The 23,859-nt window shown below is 39.5% G+C and overlaps 1 long non-coding RNA gene across 4 annotated transcripts; it reads right to left on the reverse strand.

Annotated features, from left to right (window-relative positions):
- Positions 1 to 13,354: 13,354 nt before the first annotated feature.
- LOC127075239 (uncharacterized) lies at positions 13,355 to 16,877 on the reverse strand. 4 transcript variants are annotated; one of them, XR_007786279.1, is made up of 5 exons: positions 16,118 to 16,877; positions 15,634 to 15,886; positions 15,022 to 15,534; positions 14,590 to 14,905; positions 13,355 to 14,490 (listed from the first exon to the last, which is right to left on the reverse strand). It is a non-coding gene; the product is annotated as an uncharacterized LOC127075239 (long non-coding RNA). The 4 variants fall into 4 exon arrangements; XR_007786277.1 differs by having other exon boundaries at positions 13,355 to 13,969; positions 14,213 to 14,905; XR_007786278.1 differs by having other exon boundaries at positions 13,355 to 13,678; positions 13,828 to 14,905.
- Positions 16,878 to 23,859: the final 6,982 nt, after the last annotated feature.

Below are 23,859 nucleotides of genomic sequence, written 5' to 3' on the forward strand. Positions count from 1 at the left end.
TATACTGTCCATGATGAATGTCATAACATCCTGTTTGACATTCATACAGTAGGCCTTATGCCAGGTCTGGTTCTTCCTTGATAACCAGACTGCAAATGAATACTGAGCTCTAACAGAACACCAACTGTTCTATTCCTCAGTAGCTGCTGACAGGGATGAATGTCACAATCTCCAGTTTGACATTCAATAAATCCTGTATTAGCTAATCCTGCAGTAACTACTCAAGTGTGTCATGACATCAGTCAAGACATTAGAGTACAGTTAGATATTCTAACCTACAATGCAGTCACACATACACACCATGTCATGACATCAGTCAAGACATTAGAATCCAGCTAGTGTTTTACCATATAATGCAGCCAATTAAACACCTACAAACTCCCCCTTTGGTAAATTTTTGGCTAAAACACTTTGATCCCCATAACAGAGTTCATAGCAGCGGAATCACACATCTCGCAGGAAATAAACCTAGCTAATACACTCAGAGTGGCAACACACTCACATACATGGAAGTTAAATAAAAACTTCACAAGGCAGCATACATACAGAGGAGCAGAAGTTAAATACAAAACTTCAACACACATCAGCTGCAGGGGAGGAATCTTTGAATCTGTCATGAACGTCTGTTTTCACAGACCAATCTGTTGTTTGGGGCATCACCACCTGTTACTCCCCCTTTTTGTCAAAAATGTTGCCAAAGCCAACAACATCAACAGAAAAAGAATGATAGATTTACAGACTTGGTTTTACTTCACAGTTTCAACCAAGTTAGTACTCACTTGATCTTGCTTCACAGCTTTGATCAAGTAATCACCCACTTTTGCTTTACTGTAGGTACACCCATATCAGATTCTATGACTTTGAGTCTGACATCTTGATCCACTCCTGCATGAACACTTTCTTGAACTCCAGCAGGCACATAAGATATCTTATGTTAAGACATCACATATGACATCTTGTGAATACTCTGTCCTTTTTGTTCACAAGGCAAACTATCAGCAGTTTAAACCACATAATAGTAGTTTAATCAGTAACAGAAGCAAAAACAGTTACTAGTTATGACTACTAGTAGTACACACATGCACAAGGGTACTTCTCCTCCCCCTAAATCTTTGCACCAATCAGAATTACTAGTTATGGATGCAACTAGTAAGACACACAAATGTACAATGCACAAGGGTACTTCTTCTCCCCCTGTCATGAACAACCCACTCTCCTCTTAAAACTGGGAGATCACACATGATCATATCCAACATCCCAAGGTTGGACCTTCACATACTTCCTGATTCAAAGAGAATCCAAACCACTTGATGAATGGAAAACATAAGACGCATCTTCATGTCTTCAAGAGCACACCCTCTGTTCAACCCTCTTAGCTGAACACATTCACACTCTGTGTCAATCTCTCTTCTAACCAGAACAGAAGACCACTTCACAAGATGTTCTAACATCAGCTGGGACATCCTTCATAACAGGACAAGGCACACCATCTGATAGTCTTCAGATATCACCGAGTCACCGGCTTGATCAAGAAGAACCCAGACATACATTGGGACATATACATTTTCGTCCCATTACAAGAGATAATCTTCCATAGATGGCTCAGAACTCCTACCACAAGCTCCAAGGGATGAATAGAAAACACCTCCTTTTGTCTTCAACTTACTACTTTTCTGCTCAAAAGTAATTTGTCTCAGACTTTCCTCAAGAATAATCAGCTGCCATATGTTGATTATCTTGATTCTTCGAACTCACTTCTGAGGTAGACCAACTGCCACTGGTTGATTACCTCCTTCATGAATCCTCATATGAACAAGTCAAATGCCACTTTTTGACCTCTCCAAGTTTATCAGGCTTCTCCCAAAGATATTCTGACCTTCCAAGTGAGATTTGAACTTCAAGCCTGTTGAAGTGTCCAATCTACAACCCTGCAGACCCTTCTATCTCAAGTTGATGTGCCACTTCACCAACTAAGAATCTGATGTTGAACCAAATGTCACAACATTGTGTTTTGACATCCAGCTGTTGAATTCAGCTCCTTCTTCTGCCACTTGAAAGAGCTTCCTCCCTTCACAGAACAAGAGTTCAATGTTCTCATAGACTTGATTGTGGAACCAAGTTTGAGTAAACAACCTCCATCCTGCAAGTTTGCAGTTAAGTCATCCAAGTTCACACCTTGATGAATCCCTGCTTCTTCTCCAAAGACATCAGACATTTTGATGTATGAGTCTTCAGAAGGAACAGTTAGAAACTATCCCTTCAGCTATGCCAAGGATTCCTCTTCCTAAAGTAAGGCTGTTTCCATGATGTTAACAAAGCTGCCACTTGTTCTTAACTTCATAGTGTGCATTAGCCAATGCACTTCCTTACCTAGATCAGGAATAAGCTGATCCAAGTAACCACCATCAAGACTATGATGTCTTCTTCTTCTTGTACATACCAAGGCTGAACATGTTTCTTGCCAGGAAACCTTTTCAGAGATCATATGCTTTCGCTGCCACCAAAGAGATAGATCATACACCAATGTACTATCCTTCCTGTGATTCTGCACAGGATCTTGAAGAAGAGATGTTCCAACATCTTTAAGAACATCAGTTATCTTGAGCTCCAAGGATAATCAATTAAATACTTGTACTTGGCACAAGTAGACATTGATCTTAAATCCTTTCCCAATTATCCTTTCAGATACTTCCATCAAAAGAATATTTTGAAAATACTCTTCTTGTGTCAGCATCTTCTGCTTGCAAGCACCTCAACAGATTTGAGAATCTTTCCAGATTAGATTCACCCTTAGGAATGAGAGAGATGAATCCTTCCTTGCAAATGTGTCACACAACAATCAGAACCCACGTGACACAGGTCAACAACCAACCAGACCCTAGGCTGACCAAACGTGAGGAGGTTAACCAACACTCCCCCTCAAATTAACAATCATGGAAACTTCACACCAATATCCATGCATTGTACAGACATGTCTCAACATGACATACACCATCCCTACCAGTGGCAACTAACTCTATGAGTTATACCTATACATACTCCAATCACACCAATCAGACTCCAGCTGACCATAAGTACTAGTGATACAAAACAGCACCAGTCAATGGTAAATATGCATTGCTAGAGCATACTACCTCAACTAACCTCTGAATCTTCATATTCTCACTCCTCGAAAGAACTGCCACTTCTAAAACATGGTGTTTGAATAACAAGATTCATGGTTCCAATCCTCTTAAATGGTATAGCAACCAGGTTATCCCATTATTGACTACTAACATCCAGGGGACTTGTCTTCCAACACAACATAGTACTTTAGGGAACAACTATCCAACCCTGATCAATCAACAGGAATATGCCAAACAGCAGGAGATTGCACAATGTCACATCTCACCCAGCTCAACTTCTAGAGATCAGACTTCTAAAGGTGACCTTCTTGAGCACACACACAGTTGACCCTACCCTTGTCAACTTAGCACACACAGATGTCTCCTCTTCCAGGTCAGGAGTAAGTTCCAAACAGAAGTATCCCTTTGTTTGATACCTAAAAACATCTGCTCTTCAACCAGTAGCTGCATACTTGTTGAACAACATGTTCTAACATCGCATAGAACATTAGTTCCACCTCCTTGGAACAAACCTTCCTTGAAGGTCGTCAAGGTCTTCATACACCCTACTCAAGTGAGTAAAAGAATCAGTGATTAAGTGATTCTTACCATCCTGAAGTGAGAACGTCATGATGAGTGGACTTGAAGAGACTCAAGTATCTTTGACATCTTTAGTAGATTATGATGAGATCTTGAATACAGCAGCCTTTCATCCACATGAGGGGAAACAACATCAGAGTTTGAGTTTTGCCAAGTATTATGCAGCGGAAATCATAATACAACTCAACCGATGAACACACACTTCACCAGATCAGCCTCCAAGACCATACCAAGTTTGAATGTGATTTAATACTGGCACAGCTGTCCCACACACAGGCCAATTGCCACCCTCCAGAGACAGGTACACACCATTCCTGTCATGAATAGTCCATCCACCTACTTCAAGGGACCATTCAGGGTAATCACAGAACCTTCCACAGGTTCCAGCATCAGTACTAACATAACTCCTTGCAAGATACCAGAAAGTATCACCCATGGATCTCATCCAGAAACAGAACAGGATGCCTGCTCTGATACCAATTGAAATTCTGGTGTAGTCAGAGTTTAGATGTTCTACTCCAAGTAATGACATCTGATCTAACATTGTAACTAATACAGCAAGACAGTTATACAAATTACAACCTAGTACTGATATGCACACATTCACAGATGTCACGACATCTGCTACTATATCACCATAGAATGGAAGAACACCCAGTTCTGTCCATCTGGTACACAGGCACAACAGAGATCAAACATAGCACTTACTTCTGTTGAGCCTGCACAGTTATCAGCACGATGTCTCAACATTGATTTGAACATCATCTGTTACAGCATTACAGGTTTACCTTATTTTATAACAGACAAAATTATAACATGCAAAAGGTAAAAACACAAGTAATTGTTAACCCAGTTCGGTGCAACATCACCTACGTCTGGGGGCATACCAAGCCAGGAAGAAGATCCACTATTAGTAGTATCAATTCAAAGCTAAAGTCACCCGTTTACAACTTATCACTTAATCCCTACCCAATGCAATCTATACCTAGGAACTCCTAGATAGAAACCTCCAGTTTCCATTCCTATCACCACAATTACAATGTAATGCTAAACAACTTGAACTTGCTTCACAACTTCGTTCAAGAACATAATCACTCTTGCCTACAGGCTTTGAGTTACAAATACTCTCAGCTTTGAACACTGAGAAAACAACTTGAACTGGCTTCAAAACTTTGTTCAAGAACATAATCACTCTTGCCTACAGGCTTTGAGTTACAAATACTCTCAGCTTTGAACACTGAGAAACACATGGTAACCATCCCACAGGTTGGGAGGTTTACCTCACACACACCCCTAAATTTTCATTCTAGGAGGCTTACAAAAACTAGGTTACAATATGCTATTTATAACCTAATCACCCAAGTGGATTTGGGCCTTCAGAAATCGCAGCAAACTTCTCCTTTGCTGTTACAACATCAGCAGAAACTTTCTGCTACAAACAAGGTCTTCAATCTTTTAGTTCCTAAAATATCTCCATATTTAGTTCCTAAAATATCTCCATTTTTAGTTCCTAAAATATCTCCATATTTAGTTCCTAAAATATCTCAAGACCTCCACAAATAATGCCACATAGGATTCTAACTAATTTCCACATATTAGTGTGCTAACAAATAGGCTATTTGTTAGGTTCCTTAATTATAGCTTGGTTGTTGGTTTCCTGGATTTTAGCCTGAGAAAAATGCTGAAATAGAAAAACTAAATAACCTACAATCTAGCATATGCTGTCAGGAATGAATGTTACAACATTCAGCTTGACATCAAGGACCATATGCTAAGTCTGTTTTTCCTGAAAGCAGACTGTACAAGTTTGCTGAACTGTACAGGACCAAACTGTCCATTCTATAGTAACAGCTTACATTAATACATGTCAACGCATCCAATTTGACATTTACACATTTAGCCTTAAGTCAGTTCTGTTATCCTCTTGGAGAACAAACTAAGAAACATACTGAAGTGTAGCAGAACCCCACTCTGTCTATTATTCAGTATATACTGTCCATGATGAATGTCATAACATCCTGTTTGACATTCATACAGTAGGCCTTATGCCAGGTCTGGTTCTTCCTTGATAACCAGACTGCAAATGAATACTGAGCTCTAACAGAACACCAACTGTTCTATTCCTCAGTAGCTGCTGACAGGGATGAATGTCACAGTCTCCAGTTTGACATTCAATAAATCCTGTATTAGCTAATCCTGCAGTAACTACTCAAGTGTGTCATGACATCAGTCAAGACATTAGAGTACAGTTAGATATTCTAACCTACAATGCAGTCACACATACACACCATGTCATGACATCAGTCAAGACATTAGAATCCAGCTAGTGTTTTACCATATAATGCAGCCAATTAAACACCTACACCGCGCCTAATGAAGAACTGACAAACTGGAAGGCTGTGGAAGTCCCTCAATTTTTTCAAAAGTAATTTTATTATTTTAGACGAAACCCTGTGCTCTGCCCAAGGCACGGTGGCATGTTGTAGGGCCTCCTTTATCTTTTTTAAGTGTTTTTTATATCAATAATAAATGGAGATTTACATTCAATTTTTTGTTCCTTTCCTTTTGTTTTTTTTACAAAGAAAATGGCATCAATTTTTATGCACGTACTTTCTAAATAAACTGCATAAATCGTAACATGCAGAGACACCACCGAGACCATTGATAACGACACTGCTAGGGTCTGGCATGACTTTGATTGTCCAATCTACCAAGCTGAAGAGGAAGTGGGGGAAGATTGCGAACTCCCTGAAGAGTTGGCCAGATTACTCAGACAAGAAGAGAAGGTCATTCAACCAAACCAGGAGGACGTTGAAGTTATCAACCTGGGATCAGAAGAAGACAAAAGAGAAGTAAGGGTAGGCGTTGCGCTTCAAGATGCAGTGAAGACTAGATTGATAGAGCTCCTCCACGAATATAACGATGTGTTTGCATGGTCATACCAAGATATGCCCGGATTAGACACTGATATCGTGACCCACAAGCTTCCCCTTAAAGAAGAATGCTATGCTGTCAAACAAAAGCTAAGAAGAACTCGACCGGATATGGCCCTCAAGATCAGAGAAGAGGTGAGAAAGCAGTTTGACGCTGGTTTCCTGGAAGTCTCTAAGTACCCACAATGGATTGCCAACATTGTACCGGTACCAAAGAAAGATGGAAAGGTCCGCATGTGCGTAGATTAACGAGACTTAAATAGAGCTAGTCCCAAAGACGATTTCCCATTACCTCACATTGATGTATTGCTAGACAACACAACCCAGTTTTCTGTATTTTCCTTTATCGATGGTTTCTCTGGATACAACCAAATTAAAATGGATCCCGAGGACATGGAGAAGACCACGTTCATTACCCCTTGGGGAACCTTTTGTTACAAGATAATGCCGTTTGGATTAAAGAACGCTGGGGCAACATATCAACGCGCTATGGTGACTCTCTTTCGTGACATGATTCATAAAGAGATCGAGGTGTATGTTGACGACATGATTGCCAAATCCCAGACAGAAGAGGAACATATCACTAATCTGGAGAAACTGTTTACTCGTTTGAGGAAGTTTAGGTTGAGACTTAATCCAAACAAATGCACATTTGGGGTTCGATCTGGGAAGCTTTTAGGTTTTATTGTAAGCCAAAAGGGAATTGAAGTAGATCCCGACAAGGTTCGAGCCATTCAGAACATGCCTGCACCAAGGACTAAGAAGGAAGTCCGGGTTTTCTTGGGAAGACTGAATTACATCGCCCGATTTATCTCTCATCTTACTGCCATGTGTAAACCGATATTCAAGCTTCTAAGGAAGAATCAAGGCGTGGAGTGGAATGATGACTGCTAAATAGCCTTCGACAAAATCAAAGAATACTTACAAGAGCCGCCGATTCTGATGCCCCCTACAGAAGGGAGACCCCTCATCATGTACTTAACAGTGCTCGACGATTCCATGGGTTGTGTATTGGGACAACAAGATGAGACTGGTAGAAAAGAGCATGCCATATATTATCTGAGCAAGAAGTTTAATGATTGCGAGACCAGATATTCCTTACTCGAAAAGACTTGTTGTGCACTCGCATGGGCCGCTAAGCGTCTCAGGCAGTACATGCTAACTCACACGACTTGGTTGGTATCTAAAATGGATCCCATCAAGTACATATTCGAGAAATCAGCTCTTACCGGTAGGATTGCCCGATGGCAGATGTCGTTATCAGAGTACGATATTCAATATGTTGCACAAAAGGCAATCAAAGGAAGCGTACTAGCAGACCATCTTGCCCACCAACCGTTAGAGGATTACCAACCTTTGAAGTTTGACTTCCCAGATGAGGACATCATGGTTGTCAAGGATGCTGAAGACTCCGAACAAGAGGAGGATCTCGAGCCAAAAGCAGGCTGGACTCTCATGTTCGACGGCGCCTCAAATGCAATAGGCCATGGAATTGGGGCAGTGCTGATGTCTCCCAAGAATTTCCATCTACCGTTCACTACAAAGCTCTGTTTTACCTGCACAAATAACATGGCTGAGTATGAAGCTTGCATACTAGGGTTGGAAGAAGCTATTGAGTTGAAGATCAAGGTGCTAGAAGTATTTGGGGATTCCGCCCTAGTGATACATCAGATCAGAGATGATTGGGAAACAAGACACGCCAACCTAATTCCATACCGGGATTACATGCTGAAGTTACTCCCAAAATTCGACAAAATCACTTTCTCTCATATTCCTCGAGAAGAGAATCAGATGGCAGTTTCTTTAGCAACCTTGGCTTCCATGTACAAGTTGATATGGCCCAACCATCAGCCTCACATTGAAATTAGGCGTTTTGATGAACCCGCGCATTGCCTAACGACAGCAGAAGAGCCAGATGGTAAACCCTGGTTCTTTGACATTAAACAGTATCTAGAGAAGCAGGAATACCCGGCAGAGGCCTCTAGCCTTGACAAAAGGACCCTCCGGAGGCTGGCATCAAAGTTCCTCTTGAATGGGGAGGTATTTTACAAGCAGAATTATGACATGGTTTTGTTAAGGTGTGTGGACGAACACGAAGCTAATCAGCTTATGAAGGACATACACGAAGGGTCTTTCGGTACACACGCAAATGGGCTCTCCATGGCGAAGAAAATCCTGAGGGCAGGTTACTACTGGTTAACGATGGAAGCTGACTGCTATCATTACACCAGAGCCTGCCACAAATGCCAGATCAATGCTGACAAAGTCAATGTACTGCCTACCCCGCTGAATGTTATAGCATCACCTTGGCCTTTCTCTATGTGGGGCATCGACATGATCGGGATGATAGAACCCAGAGCATCTAATGGACATAGATTTATCTTGGTGGCCATTGACTACTTTACTAAATGGGTGGAAGCCGCATCATATGCGAATGTCACAAAGCACGTAGTCGCCCGTTTCCTAAAAAATAACATCATATGTCGATATGGGATTCCCAACAAAATCATCACTGATAATGGGTCCAATCTCAACAACAAGACCATGGAGGAGTTATGCATAACGTTCAAGATCGAGCATCACAGCTCGTCACCATATCGACCTAAGATGAATGGGGCTGTTGAAGCTGCGAACAAAAATATCTAGAAGATCATCCAGAAGATGGTGGTCACATATAAGGATTGGCATGAGATGCTACCTTTTGCGTTACATGGTTATCGTACGTCAGTACGAACTTCAATAGGGGCAACCCCATACTCCTTAGTATATGGCATGGAAGCAGTTCTTCCCATAGAAGTGGAGATTCCCTCGATGAGAGTCTTGATGGAGGCTAAATTAGACGAGGAAGAATGGGTTCAATGAAGGTTCGACGAGCTCAACCTTATCGAGGAGAAACGCTTAAAAGCTTTAGGCCACGGTCAACTCTATCAGAGGCGCCTTAAAAAGGCTTTCGACAAGAAAGTTCGTCCCAGGGTGTTTCAAGAGGGTGATTTGGTGCTGAAGAAAATCTTGCCCATGTACAAGGACTCTAGGGGGAAGTGGACACCAAATTATGAAGGTCCATTTGTGGTGGTTAGAGCGTTTTCCTGAGGTGCTCTAATCTTGGCAACTATGGATGGTGATGAATTGCCACTTCCTACCAATGCTGATGCTGTTAAAAAGTACTTTGCCTAGAAAAGTGGAATGATAAAAAGCCGCTAAATTGAAAACCTGAAAAGGCGATTTAGGCAAAAATGGCTATCCCGGTGGATTGAAAACCTAAAAGGGCGATCCAGGCAAAAATTAGGGATAAAAATAAAAAATTTGACCCGCTGAGTTGAAAACCCGAAAGGGCGGCTCAGGCAAAAATGGGTATCCCGGTGGATCGAAAACCCGAAAGGGCGATCCAGGCAAAAGATAGGGATTAATTCCAAGGCAAAGAACTGTACTTTCAGGCATTTAGCATATCCCTCGAAGACAAAGAATCAATCTACCTGACTTTTCCAAAGGCGAGGTGCTCGGATTATCAAAGACATAAGGATCATAGCAGTGTGGAGACTCAATAGGAACTCAGTTTTATTGCCGCTTTGTTTCTACACACAGCAATTACCTTATTAAGGAATTGTATCTTTATGCACAATCGCCCATTCAAGGGTCAAATCAATAAAAGAGAAATTTTCTCGACAAAAGTTGTGCCCAAATTATTTTGTATTTTATTTGTTTGTTTGCAAAGCATCTTTATTTTTGATAACATTACTCTTAAAGATTTTGGAGAAAATAAAAACACGCAATTGAATGAAGTAATAAAATTGCTTTTGAAATAATAAAAGGATAAACCTCCTAGTCTCCGAGTTTGCTCTTGTTTTTCATAGAGGTGTAGGACTGTTTCCAGGCACCTATGTTCATTCCAATTGCTAAACAACACCTCTCATAGATATACTCATGGTATAGCCAAACCGGGGCAAGTCTCTAATACATTTCCAACAGAAACATTAAATCATAGTTGGAGTATCGCATGTTGAGAAGTCTGAACCCTTCAGTGGCTTGGGGCACCCCAAATATATTCCCAAAATCACCCAGTGTGGCGTCAAATTTTGATCTCCATCATGACAAAAGTCCACACTGTTGGCATCATCACCAAAGCAGAAACGCCCTAACTAGGGCAAATCCCAATTACCCATTCGCATACCCGCATGCATCACATGCACCATGTGCATCAATTACATACATAATTTTCCTACCAAATAGGAAGATTCACCAAGAAGTAATCATACCAATCATTGGCATACATATGCATAGCCTTATATGATTCGCATCCCTATATGCACATCTTAAATATCCCCAGCAATTGCATAATGCATACACTTCATGCATCCTCCCATGCATGGAATTTCCACCCAAAGTGGAACATCGCACAAAAAATTGAACATAAAATATAAGGACCTAAGGTCATTCATGTCTATCTTAGACATTCCTCATTTCCCAAATAAAGTTATTACCCTACGTACGCTCATGGAATCATTTCCTGACCAGTCATTTCTCTCAACTTCGTGGTTGATAGTGATATTCCCAGCATTTTCTTTGCTACCATTGCTCCCCAAGCAGAGGTTACCATAAAAGTCTCTTGTGAGCTTCTTCCCTGCAGAGCTTCTTCAGCAGGTTTCCTCCAAAAGGAATCTTTTCTAAAAATATCCCCCCAACAGACATTCATTCTTTGAGATATTACTTCATTTATATGGAGAATCTCACTTTCTTTACTGTTTGAGATGCTACCTCATCAATATGAGGAGTCCCATTCTAGTTTTTCTTTTGAGATACTGCTCTCGTATCCTCGAAGAGTCTTAGATTCAATTAAGGTATCATTCCCTTGTTCAGAATATCTTAATTCTATCATATGAGATGCTGCTTCGACTCGATACATAGAATCTCATCTTTTGCTGTTTGAGATGCTGCTTCATCAATATGAAGAGTCTCATTCTAGTTTTTCTTTGAAGATACTGCTCTAGTATCCTCGAAGAGTCTTAGATTCAATTAAGGTATCATTCCCTTGTTCGGAATATCTTAATTCTATCATATGAGATGCTGCTTCGACTCGATACAGAGAATCTCATTTTTTGCTGTTTGGGATGCTGCTTCATCAATATGAAGAGTCTCATTCTAGTTTTTTTTTTGAGATACTTCTCTATTATCCTCGAAGAGTCTTAGATTCAATTAAGGTATCATTCCCTTGTTCGGAATATCTTAATTCTATCATATGAGATGCTACTTCGACTCGATACAGAGAATCTCATTTTTTGCTGTTTGGGATGCTGCTTCATCAATATGAAGAGTCTCATTCTAGTTTTTCTTTTGAGATACTGCTCTAGTATCCTCGAAGAGTCTTAGATTCAATTAAGGTATCATTCCCTTGTTCGGAATATCTTAATTCTATCATATGAGATGCTGCTTCGACTCGATACAGAGAATCTCATTTTTGCTGTTTGGGATGTTGCTTCATCAATATGAAGTGTCTCATTCTAGTTTTTCTTTTGAGATACTACTCTAGTATCCTCGAAGAGTCTTAGATTCAATTAAGGTATCATTCCCTTGTTCGGAATATCTTAATTCTATCATATGAGATGCTGCTTCGACTCGATACAGAGAATCTCATTTTTGCTGCTTGGGATGCTGCTTCATCAATATGAAGAGTCGCATTCCAGTTTTTCTTTTCAGATACTGCTCTAGTATCCTCGAAGAGTCTTAGATTCAATTAAGGTATCATTCCCTTGTTCGGAATATCTTAATTCTATCAGATAAGATGCTGCTTCGACTCGATACAGAGAATCTCATTTTTGCTTTTTGAGATGCTGCTTCATCGACATGAAGAGTCTCATTCATTTTTAGAAACATTGTTCTGCTTATTACCAGACAATCTTGGATACAGTTGGGGTATCATTCCTTTAATGGGATACCTCGATTATAATTATCCAAGATGCTGTGCTGGCGATTCCTCCTCGTACTGTATTTCTCACTACATTTTCTATTTATGAATTTATTCTTTGGACAAAACTCGGGTCTTCTTGTATTTAATTATCTTTCACTATGAATGCATGAACACTACTGTCATTTTGCTTTCTAGTTCACGATAATTAAATAGGGGCAGCTGTCATACCCCAATTTTGTCCGAACTACTTTTTGTGTTAAAAAAAAAAGAGAATGGCTTAAAAGGCAAAGAGATGTATGGCTTAAATAGTTGGTTTTATACTCCCACTTTAAAAAATATTTGGTTTCATTAGTGATTTGAGGTGCGCCGAGCATAACCTAGAACCTATTAGGATTGTGCCGTTGGTGGAACACCTTCGCATGTCTGGTGAACTAATTATCTTGGGGGCATCCAAACAAGCATGATTGTTTTTTTTAGGGTTTATCACATGTACTATCGACCAAGATGTTCACCCGGGCCTCGTACTTCATAACATTATTAGGCCCAAATTCCTTTAGGGCCGATCATTAATTTTGGATCATGTATTTCTAGTGTACGAATCATTGATACATGCACACGTTCGTCATGGCTCAACCTAATTCAAGGATTCAGATACCGACATCCCACGTTCGTCACAAATTCCATTGTTCAAAGTTGATTTAGAATATCCTATTTTTATCTTGGAAGTTTGGTTTGGTTTTGCAAAACTTTTGTGACAATTAGTGGTCAAATATCATCGCCACTTTAGGCATCCCAGGCCAATTTCAAGAGGGAAGTTCTAAATAAGTATGAGAATTGCTTCAAGCCCAGGTTTACATTACAAATTCCAAATCACTACTCACAAATGGCAAAGTAAAAGTGCCCAAGGGGACACCTGTAGGCATCAAAATCACGGGATAGCAATTAAAATTACAAGCATGTAATAATTGTTCAAAAGTTAACCCATGTTCTAAGTGTGCTACACAATGTTAACACCGTGTTACTTTACTTGAGTCAAGAAAGATTAAGTTCTGAATAAAGGGCGTCTAATTGTTGATCTTCAATGTCTGGTCCATTCCCGTTAAGTTTTGCATCCACCTATATAAGATGTCTTAACCTGTCTAAAACCAGATCAAAACCTGTCAAAAATTCACAATAACAGTTTGCCTACACTCATAGCGAACGTAAACAACATTTGAGCAACAATATGAAAAACATGTGAGCAACAATATGAATAACATGTGAGCAACAGTGGAAGATCAATACAAACATTTGGCATCTTATGGAAGTCGTGTAAAGTGACAGAGGCATTTTCTGAAGACGAAGCCATAAGCCATGAAGACATATGCAATGACGACGTTGATGATAACTCAATGCATTATTAAAGTAGCAGTTGGAAGATAATGAAGCGCCTACACAGGAAGATAATGAAGGTTGTGTTAATGTTCCGGCTGTGTTAATGTCCCGGCTGTGTTGATGTATTTCAAAAACAAAAACAAATTGATAACAATGAAGTGGACTGATCAGGCAACACTTCTGCTCCCTGAGACATTAGGAACTTTATAAAGAAAAATTGGAATAAGATTGCAGAAATACTAAATACGCAAGGTTTGGATCCGCAGATAAAAGATTTTAGACTTAAAACAGGTACAGACATGTTACAACATCATGATGCGTGAAGAAGAGACCTTGGTCCACAACTATTCATGCCGCCATAAGTTAGTCTGTCTCGATAACCATGAACCTACAATACTAACAACGCCAGAAATAACAAGTTGAAGAAAAAGTTACAATGCATAGGTCCATAATAGATGAAACCACCCTGGGAATTCTCTCATGCTGTATGCGTCAACCAAGATACATTCACCAGCCGAATGTCACATCTGTACCAAAATTGTCATGACATAGGCTACATCGGTAAAATCAACAATACCTGTTGCAAGATACTCACTGTCATGAAATTGAAAGGCAACACATAAAAACGAAACAAAGATGCAAATGGCCTAGAGGTTAGCTACTATAGAAAGCATACCCGGTTGCAACCGTGATATGAAGTCTTAGATTCTACATACAAGACAAGCTAAAGTCCAAGGTCATTACAAAATATGAATTGCTACACTTATCTTGTGAACCAACATGATAAAGTGTGCATCACCCCTGCAGTGTCAACGTTCCTTCGAGAAACCGCACCAGACTGAGTATCAACGGCATAATGAAATCATGGCTTAGCACTTCGCGAGCGGTGGTAGCTAATGCTGCAAGCGAAGGCTATGAACAAGAGGTGACTGTGGTATACCGACTGGGAATTATAAGACCTTGTGACCAATGTCCTGCATTATCAGGCAAACCTGCAATGGGCATAACAGGCCAACAATCAGGACTTAATTATTCAGTCAAAATTCGACACGGAGCAAAGCCATGAATATACGTTGTTAAAACACGACGCACAAGAAAAAATGCTAACCAAGTGAGAAGGCTGCTGCATAAAAGTTTGCCCCAAAGTCACGAAATGAAGACATGAACATGCTTAATACAAACACAATTATGGTTTAAATTACACAACCTTCCAAACATTGCAGGCATGCACATGTCACAACATAAACCTATTGCAAAATCGGAGCACAAGCCTGCAACCATTGGCCAAACCGCATCGATACATGAATATTGTAACAAAGACCTGCAGAAACCAATCCTAGCCTACATCAAGCCAAATAATGCAGACAAATGGTACAAAAAATAGCATGGCAGTATCCTTGTCATGGGGGCATTCACATCCACTTCATGGATTAATTAAGCGGACTAGTAATACATATCATGAACAAAACCAACATGATCCTGCAATCAGCAACAACAGTGCAATGTTGTGTCAAGGGAAAACCCAAAGCTATGGCGCAATATAAGTAAGAAGGAATAAAGTGATGCTTCATTTGAATGGCGTCTGTGGCCATTTCTCAGGATGTACCAAGGTGTTCCAGATCTACAAGATTCAAACACCAGTAAAAAAACCTGTTACGAAAAGTCAGTACGCCAGTAAAATAGAGCAGTTACCGCAGTGAAAATTGAAGTAAATGGTTACCGCAGAGCATCATCAAGAAATTCTTGCAAGCGCCACGTAATCGCAGAAGATAAGTTCTCACTCACTACGGACAAAATAGAAACAGATTTCACCACCTTCATTCCTGGAACCACACCAAAATCTAGAAAGGATTTGATCCTAACGGATTTTTGGAATCTTTGCCAGCTCAGGAGTGAGAAACCTCGTACCTCCAAAGCTCTATATAAAGAGCATCCATCACTGGGATAAAGGGACCTTTTCCAGCGCCGTTACTCTGCAGAAATAGAATCAAAACATCACTAAAGCTCTAATCTTCCTTTTGAAGTTTGTTGAAATTTCATATTGAAACTCAACAAACTCGAGCTAAAGCCCCAGACTACCCTAAAACGGTTACTACCGCCATAGCAGCGACGTAAGAAGGAAAGAGAAGGAGAAGAAGCGAAGAAGACGGAAAGTTCAGAAGAAGGAAGAAGGAACCTCGAAAGACGCTAAAGAAATCGTTTACCTCGCCTTTACCGGAGTCGAACGTCGGACTAGCTCCAATTTGGTATTTAAACTTCTCCTTTGAATGATTTGAGGTTACCACCTTGTTCACATCGCCTCATATACCATAACCCCCATGATTATCACATGAGATTTCTGTTGTATTAAGTTTAATTTGGAGTTGAAAATTTAGGTCTCTTGCTTGTTTATGCTTTGATCTGGATCCTTTGTTTTCGTTGTTTTCTGGCTTCGGTTCTTTGGATCTTTGTTTTGATTTGGAAACTACATGGCTAGATTTGGGTTTTTAAGTATTTGCTTGGATAAGGGTAGGATTTTCCTCTGAGTTATGAGCGCTCACGACTTGCCACCACGGCTACACAGAAGTGTCGTCGGAGATTCCTGTTACCACCGTCGTGGTTAATCCAATAGGGATGGTGGTGTTAGAACAGAGGTGGAGAAAATGAAAAGCAGGGAGAGAGTGTGAAAAGAGTATTTTAATTAGAGGAGACAAGAGGGAGTTCGTTCGTGCTTCTCTGCTGATTGTTTTTCTTTTATGGATTTATTGTTACTCAGATTAACCTTGTTTTAAATTAAAATATTAATTAACGTGTGGAAGCTTGGGGAGTTCGTTGACCGTGTTTTTCTTTATGATTGCCTTACCAAGAAAAAAGGCATTCATTGTTCTGATAAATGCTGACAACTGTTGGTTTTCTCAAAAGAACCTTGTGAAATTCCCATTTAATTATGTGAGTAGTGGCCACTAGATGTCAGGAGGGAGGTTGAGGCCATTTGCCTCGCTCCTTTTCGTCTGTTACCTCAACTAGGTCTTACTAGTTGGACTGGATTCGGTCCTTTGGCCCAATCCGGTGGGCAGCTGCAGCGCTTGGGCCTCATGGGCCCTTGTGGTTTGCTAAACTCGTTAAACAACCCCCTAGTTCAAATTTATACCCTCCTTTGTTTATTTTATTTATTTTTAAGTTTTAATGCTTATTTAATCTTCCCAACAAGAAGATGACATCAATAATAATAGTCAGAAATAGATTAATTTTCCAATTAAATATTTTTCCTTATTTTGTGTAGATTTTTATATATTCTTTAGAATATTGCGATTAAAATATTAGTTAGATGTTAATATCGGTAAATGATACCAAATCATTATACCTTATTGTAAAAATAATTAAGCCTTGGTCTAACACCAAGTAATTTCTCTCGAATCAGATTAATTCTAAAAAATTTCAAATTCAACATATTTAATTAATATACTCTCCCAAATTATTTAAATTAATTTTGAATGAAAAGGAGAATAGTAAGCTTCTGCTTCACTATCTCTCGACTATTCGAATAATTGGCATACGCCATATTGCTCGAATTTTCGTCATTCAATTAAAACCCTATAAACTCTATAAAATTAAAATCGCTTCCTCAAATTAATTATAAATTATAAAGCTTTATTTTAATAATTAATCTTTGAATGAAAAGGAGAATAGTGAGCACCCGCTTCATTATCTCTCGATTATTCGAATAATTGGTGTACGCCATATTGCTCGGATTTTCGTCATTAAATTAAAACCCTAATAATCATACAAAATACAAATCATCTTTTTAAATTAAGGTAATAATCAAAATATATCTTTTTATAACTTGGGATGAAAAAGAATATAGGAAGCGTACGCTTCGCTATTTCTCAATTTCTCGAATAATTGGCGTACGCCATATTGCTCGAGTTCTTGTCGTCCGATTAACACATCAAACCATAATATTTCAAATCATTTCTTTTAAATCAACTACAAATTCCCAATTCTTTTTAAAATTTCCGATAATTAAGGATAGGAGGCGTTCGCCTCACTATCTACCGATTATTCGAATTATTGGCGTACACCATATTGATCGAATTCTCGTCGTCAAAACTAAAACGTGATCGAATAAATTCAAATCATATTTTATAACAAATACAACATTTAAAAACTTTTCTTCTTAAATTAAACTTCGCATGATAAAGGATGGGAGGCGTTCGCCTCACCATCTCTCGATTGTTTGAATAATTGGCGCTCACCATATTGGACGAATCATCGACTTCCGATTAATACATTTTAAATAAACTTGGATAAAGGAATAAGTGGCGTACGACCTCATTATTCTTTGAATAAGCAAGTAGGAGGTGTACGCCTCGCTACCGTGCATATTCAACATCCACAAACAAACTTTCAAAATAATCGAACGAAAAAGGGGTAGAAGGCGTTCACCTTCTTATTCCTCGAAAGAATTGGACGATTGGTGTGCACCACATTGCTCAATCTTTCGTCGTTCTTCAAAACACCTTAACAAATCAAATTAATGTCTCGCCCCCGTGCGACCAACAACTTAAAAATTCTTTTGAAAAGAATATTGTTAATCCTTTCTAATGCGCACCACCAACCAATGCTTAAGTCTCCGCCGAGAGTAGACAAGCTAGCGTTTAGCCTTTAGAACGCGATCTACACAGTCGTTCATTAAAAGACACCAACAAAAACCGTAGTTCCTCGAACTATGAATGCTCTGATTTCCTTATTGCACCATAAGGATACGTAGGCCTGAGATTCCTGTATCTTCGCGAGCACACTAATAAAAAACCTCCCCTTTCCCCTTCTGAGGTCTTCATCCATCTCTATTATCAACTCTAATTACTCGAAGAAAACAAATAACATTTAACTAACATTCAAATAGCAAATTAGACTAAAAGGTTCCCGTTGAGTACAACGGACGTGAGAGGTGCTAATACCTTCCCCTTGCGTAATCGACTCCCGAACCCGAATATGGTTGCGACGACCATTATTCCATTTTCTAAAAGATTTTATCGATATTTTCCTATTCCTTCATTGGAATAAATAAAGTTCGGTGGTGACTCTGTTCGAACTAATTTTTCCGCGACCATCGCGAGGAATCGTATTTTTCGAGATGCGACAGATGGCGACTCTGTTCGGACTAAATATTTTCCGCGACTATCGCGAGGAATCGTATTTTTCGAGATGCGATACCATCCAGTTTTCATCTCGAGGGATATGAGGAAACTCAACCTTTTTAAATAAAGTTGAAATCCTTCTCGCATAATCACTATATGGTATCAAACCGGGTTGATTCGTCTCCCATTCACCTTTGATCTGATTCACAACCAAAGCTGAATCTCCATAAACGTCTAAATACTTGATTCTGAGATCAATAGCCTCTTCAAGCCCCATAATACAAGCTTCATGCTCAGCCATATTGTTTGTACACTTGAAAGTTAATCTAGTTGTAAATGGAAAATGAGTGCCTTAAGGAGTAATGATTACTGCCCCAATGCCATTACCATATTGATTAACAGCTCCATCAAAAACCATGCCCCAACGGGAACCAGGTTATGGCCCTTCTTCAAGGAATGGCTCATCACAATGTTTCATTTTGAAGTACAAGATCTCTTCATCAGGAAAATCATATTGCACTAACTGGTAAGCTTGAATTGGTTGGTGAGCCAAATGGCATCCAAGACACTATCTTTGATTGCTTTCTGAGATCGGTATTCGATATCATACTCTGACAACAACATTTGCCAACGGGAAATCCTCCTAGTTAAAGCAGGGTTCTCAAATATATATTTGATTGGATCCATTTTGGATATCAACCAAGTGGTATGATTCAACATATACTGACGCAGACGCTTAGCAGCCCAAGCCAATGTGCAACAAGTCTTCTCTAGCATAAAATACCGAGTCTCACAGTCGGTGAACTTCTTACTGAGGTAGTAAATTGAAAATTCTTTCTTTCTAATTTCGTCTTACTGACCAAGAACACAACCCATACTATCTTCAAGCATAGTTGTTGATTATAAGTATTGGCAGCAATTTTGGTAAAACAAAGAGTGTTCACAAGATGTTATGTGTGATGTCTTAACATGAGATATCCTATGTACCTGCTGGAGTTCAAGAACATGTTCATGCATGATTGTTTCAGAATGTCAAATACAATGACAAGGCTTCTGATATTGGATGTACCTGCTGGAGCTTAAATGAAAGACATGTTCATGCAGGATTGTTTCAGATGACATACACAAGGTCATGGAATTTGAGATGGCTGTACCTGCTGGAAGTTATAAAAGGAGTTATTGGATTATGTAGGATTTTATCAGGATGTCAGACCCGATGTCATGACATCCTGTACACAGAACATTCAGTATGAATGTTTGGTGTTTTGTGATTGCACAATTAATGGCAATCATGGATTATAAAAAGATTTGATTGGAAAATAGATTTAGGGTTTTCAAGATGTCCAAGCCCAGCTGAAAGCTTCTATAAAAAGGGACTTAGAAAACCTGTTTGAACACACAACCAATACTGAGCGAAATATAGAGAGAGAGCTAGGGTTTGTGTCTGTTTAGTCGTGAGACTTATAGGTCATTCAAGTCATCCATTGATGATTGAATTGAACTGATTTGTGGTTGTAATTTGTCACTCTAAAGCTGTTAAGCAAGAATGTGTGTCTTCTTGATCAAAGCTGTGAAGCAAGATCAAGAGTGTGTCTTCTTGATTGAAACTGTGAAGTAAAATCAAGAGTGTGTAATTGAAAAGTATTTTCTTTTCTCAAGAGATTTATGTTTAAAATCCCTGGTGTGTGATTGTAGGGAAGTGAGTGGGTTCTCATATCTAAGAGTGCTTAGGTAGAAATTGCACGGGTAGAGATTAGGTGAGAAAGACTGTAACTTGTTGAAGTGTACGGAGAGTCTTTGAACTAATTCTATTTTAGTGAATTTCCTTCCTGGCTTGGTAGCCCCCAGACGTAGGTGAGTTGCACCGAACTGGGTTAACAATTGCTTGTGTTATTTGCTTTACCATTCTGTATTTTTTATCCATTGTGTGTTAACAGATATTAGTGTCGTGACATTACCTTCGACATCTTATATCTGATACCAGAATTTCAATTGGTATCAGAGCAGGCATCCTACTCTGGTTCTGGGTAAGATATAGGGGCAATACTTTCTGGTACAATGGAGAGAGATAGTGGAGCTGTTCATAGGCCACCAATTTTGGATGGTTCTAACTATGACTATTGGAAACCTCGAATGGTAGCATTTTTGAAATCCCTTTATAACAAGGCTTGGAAATCTGTGTTAACAGGTTGGGTGTATCCCGTCATTACTAAAGAAGGAGAAGCCACTACTGAGAAGAAGCCTGAAGAACAATGGTCCAAGGAGGAGGATGATCTTGCTCTTGGAAACTCTAAAGCATTGAATGCAATATTCAATTGGGTAGACAAAAATATGTTCAGGCTGGTAAACAACTGTGAAGTGGCCAAAGATGCTTGGGACATTCTCAAGACCACTCATGAAGGCACCTTTAGGGTAAAGATGTCTAGACTTCAGCTGCTCACCTCCAAGTTTAAAAACTTAAGGATGAAAGAAGATGAAAACATTCATGAATTTCACATGAGTATCCTTGAAATTGCTAATGCTTCAGGATCCCTGGGAGAGAAGATGACAGATGAAAAACTGGCAAGAAAAATACTCAAGTCACTCCCTAAGAGATTTGCAATAAAGGTGACAGCCATAGAAGAGTCTCAAGACATTTCCAACATGAGGGTAGATGAGCTAATTGGTTCCCTCCAAACCTTTGAGATGGGATTGAATGATGGAACTGAAAATAAAAACAAAAGCATTGCCTTCATATCAAACACAAAAGAGGAAAACAGTCAAGATGAGGATAAAGAGTGGGCCAATGAAGTTGCAATGTTGGGGAGACAGTTCAACAAATTGTTAAAGAAAATGGATGTAAGAGCCAAGGCAAATGTCAAGAACATCTCACCTGACATCAGCAATGGAAGAAGAGTATGGTCAGAGGAGAAGCCCAAAGAAGAAAAAGAAGTAAAGTGCTATGAATGTGATGGGTATGGACACATTAGAACTGAATGTGGAACCTACCTCAAGAAGCAGAAGATGAGCCTTGCTGCCACCTGGTCAGATGAGAGTGATACAGAGGAGGCTGCAAATCTTGTGACTGCTTTGACAGGAAGATGGGGATCTGATGAAGACTCAAGTGATGGTGAAGTAACCTTTGAGGAATTGGCCTCTACCTACAGAGAGTTGTGTCATAAAAGTGTAGAGCTGAGCAAGCAGGTTTTAAACCAGAAGAAAGAAATAACTCAACTTAAGAATGAGAAGGTAGAATACTTGGAAACCATCTCCAAGTTACAAACAGAAGCAGTGGTTCTGAATGCCAAGCTAGTTGAAAATCCACAAGCTGAAAGTCAGAAGATAGCACATCTGGAAAGAGAGAAGGCAAACCATATGAAAACCATCTCTAAGTTTAAAACTGAAGTCATGTTTCTAAATTCTAAACTAGAAGAGATGAACAAGTATGTAAGGATGTTAAGCAATGGATTTGACTCCTTAGACAAGATTCTCCAAACTGGACAAATAACAGGAGACAAATCTGGCATTGGGTATAATGACTCAAAGCCTGAGAGCAGTTACACTGGTGCCAAATCCCAAGCCAAACCTAAGTGCATCTATAATAAAAGTAAACCTGTGATGTCACATCATATGTTCCAACATCAGAGGAGAAAATAGCAGAAAGGGAAACACCAGAGATGGAGATGCCATCACTGTGGGAAGTTTGGTCATCTGAAGCCTTTATGCTGTAAACTGTATGGTTATCCTAGGCATACTCATCATCAGAATCACTATCAATCCAGACCCAAACAACACAGGCCTATAATTAAGAAACAATGGATTCCTAAGACTAATGTTACTAGTCTGATAGCTCACATTCCCCTCAGAATCTCTGCCAAAGAAGAATGGGACTTTGATAGTGGATGTTCCAGACACATGACTGGAAACCAAGACCTGCTAACTGATCTGCATCATCATGCCATAAGCCATGTAACCTTTGGAGATGGAGCAAGAGGTGAAATGAAGGGAACAGGTAAGCTTGATTGTCTTGGAGTTCCTAAACTTGACAAGGTTCTACTAGTCAAGGGCCTGACTGCAAATCTAATAAGCATCAGCCAACTATGTGATCAAGGTCTGAATGTTAACTTCACCAAAACTGAATGTCTAATCTTTGACAAAAATAGTGAAGTGATTATGAAAGGAATCAGGACCAAAGACAACTACTACATGTGGAGCTCTCAAATGGATTATCCCTTAAAGTATTGGATGAGTATAGATGCTCTCAAGAGTGATGAAAATCAAGTCTGTGGGAAATGTCAGACAAAGATGTCACACCAGAAGCTCAGAGGAGAAAGGGCTATGATGGCTCAAAAAACTGAGAGGTTAGATCAAATAGGTGGACATATGACCAGTCATAGGCAGTATGGAACTATTGGGACTAGGCCACAGGGGACTTTATGCTTATCTCGAAGCAAAAAGACCAAGAACAATGTGAAGAAGATTGGAATGACACCTGCTTCTTCACATATGAAAACTATAGAAGATGGAAGCAGTTGGGCTCAACTGGGTTGGATGAAACTAGTGATGATAGCATATAATGTCACACACGATGTCATGACATTATATTATGATAACCTGAATGCTGAAAACTAGGTCCAAAAATCAGACTCAGCACAGATGGACAAAGTACTATTTTTGCTATTATCACTTCATTAGAAAATTGAATATGAGGGAGGAAAATTAGGGATTTGGACTCTTGTGAAATTATGGCAATTAAAGTGGAAAAATAAAAGAAATAAAATTAGTGTCTGCCCTTTTAAAAGAAAGAGCCACATTAATGACAAATCATTCCCTAGCATTGAAAATAG

The sequence above is a fragment of the Lathyrus oleraceus genome, chromosome 4 (genome assembly GCF_024323335.1).
Source record: "Lathyrus oleraceus cultivar Zhongwan6 chromosome 4, CAAS_Psat_ZW6_1.0, whole genome shotgun sequence".
Lineage (NCBI taxonomy): Eukaryota > Viridiplantae > Streptophyta > Magnoliopsida > Fabales > Fabaceae > Lathyrus > Lathyrus oleraceus.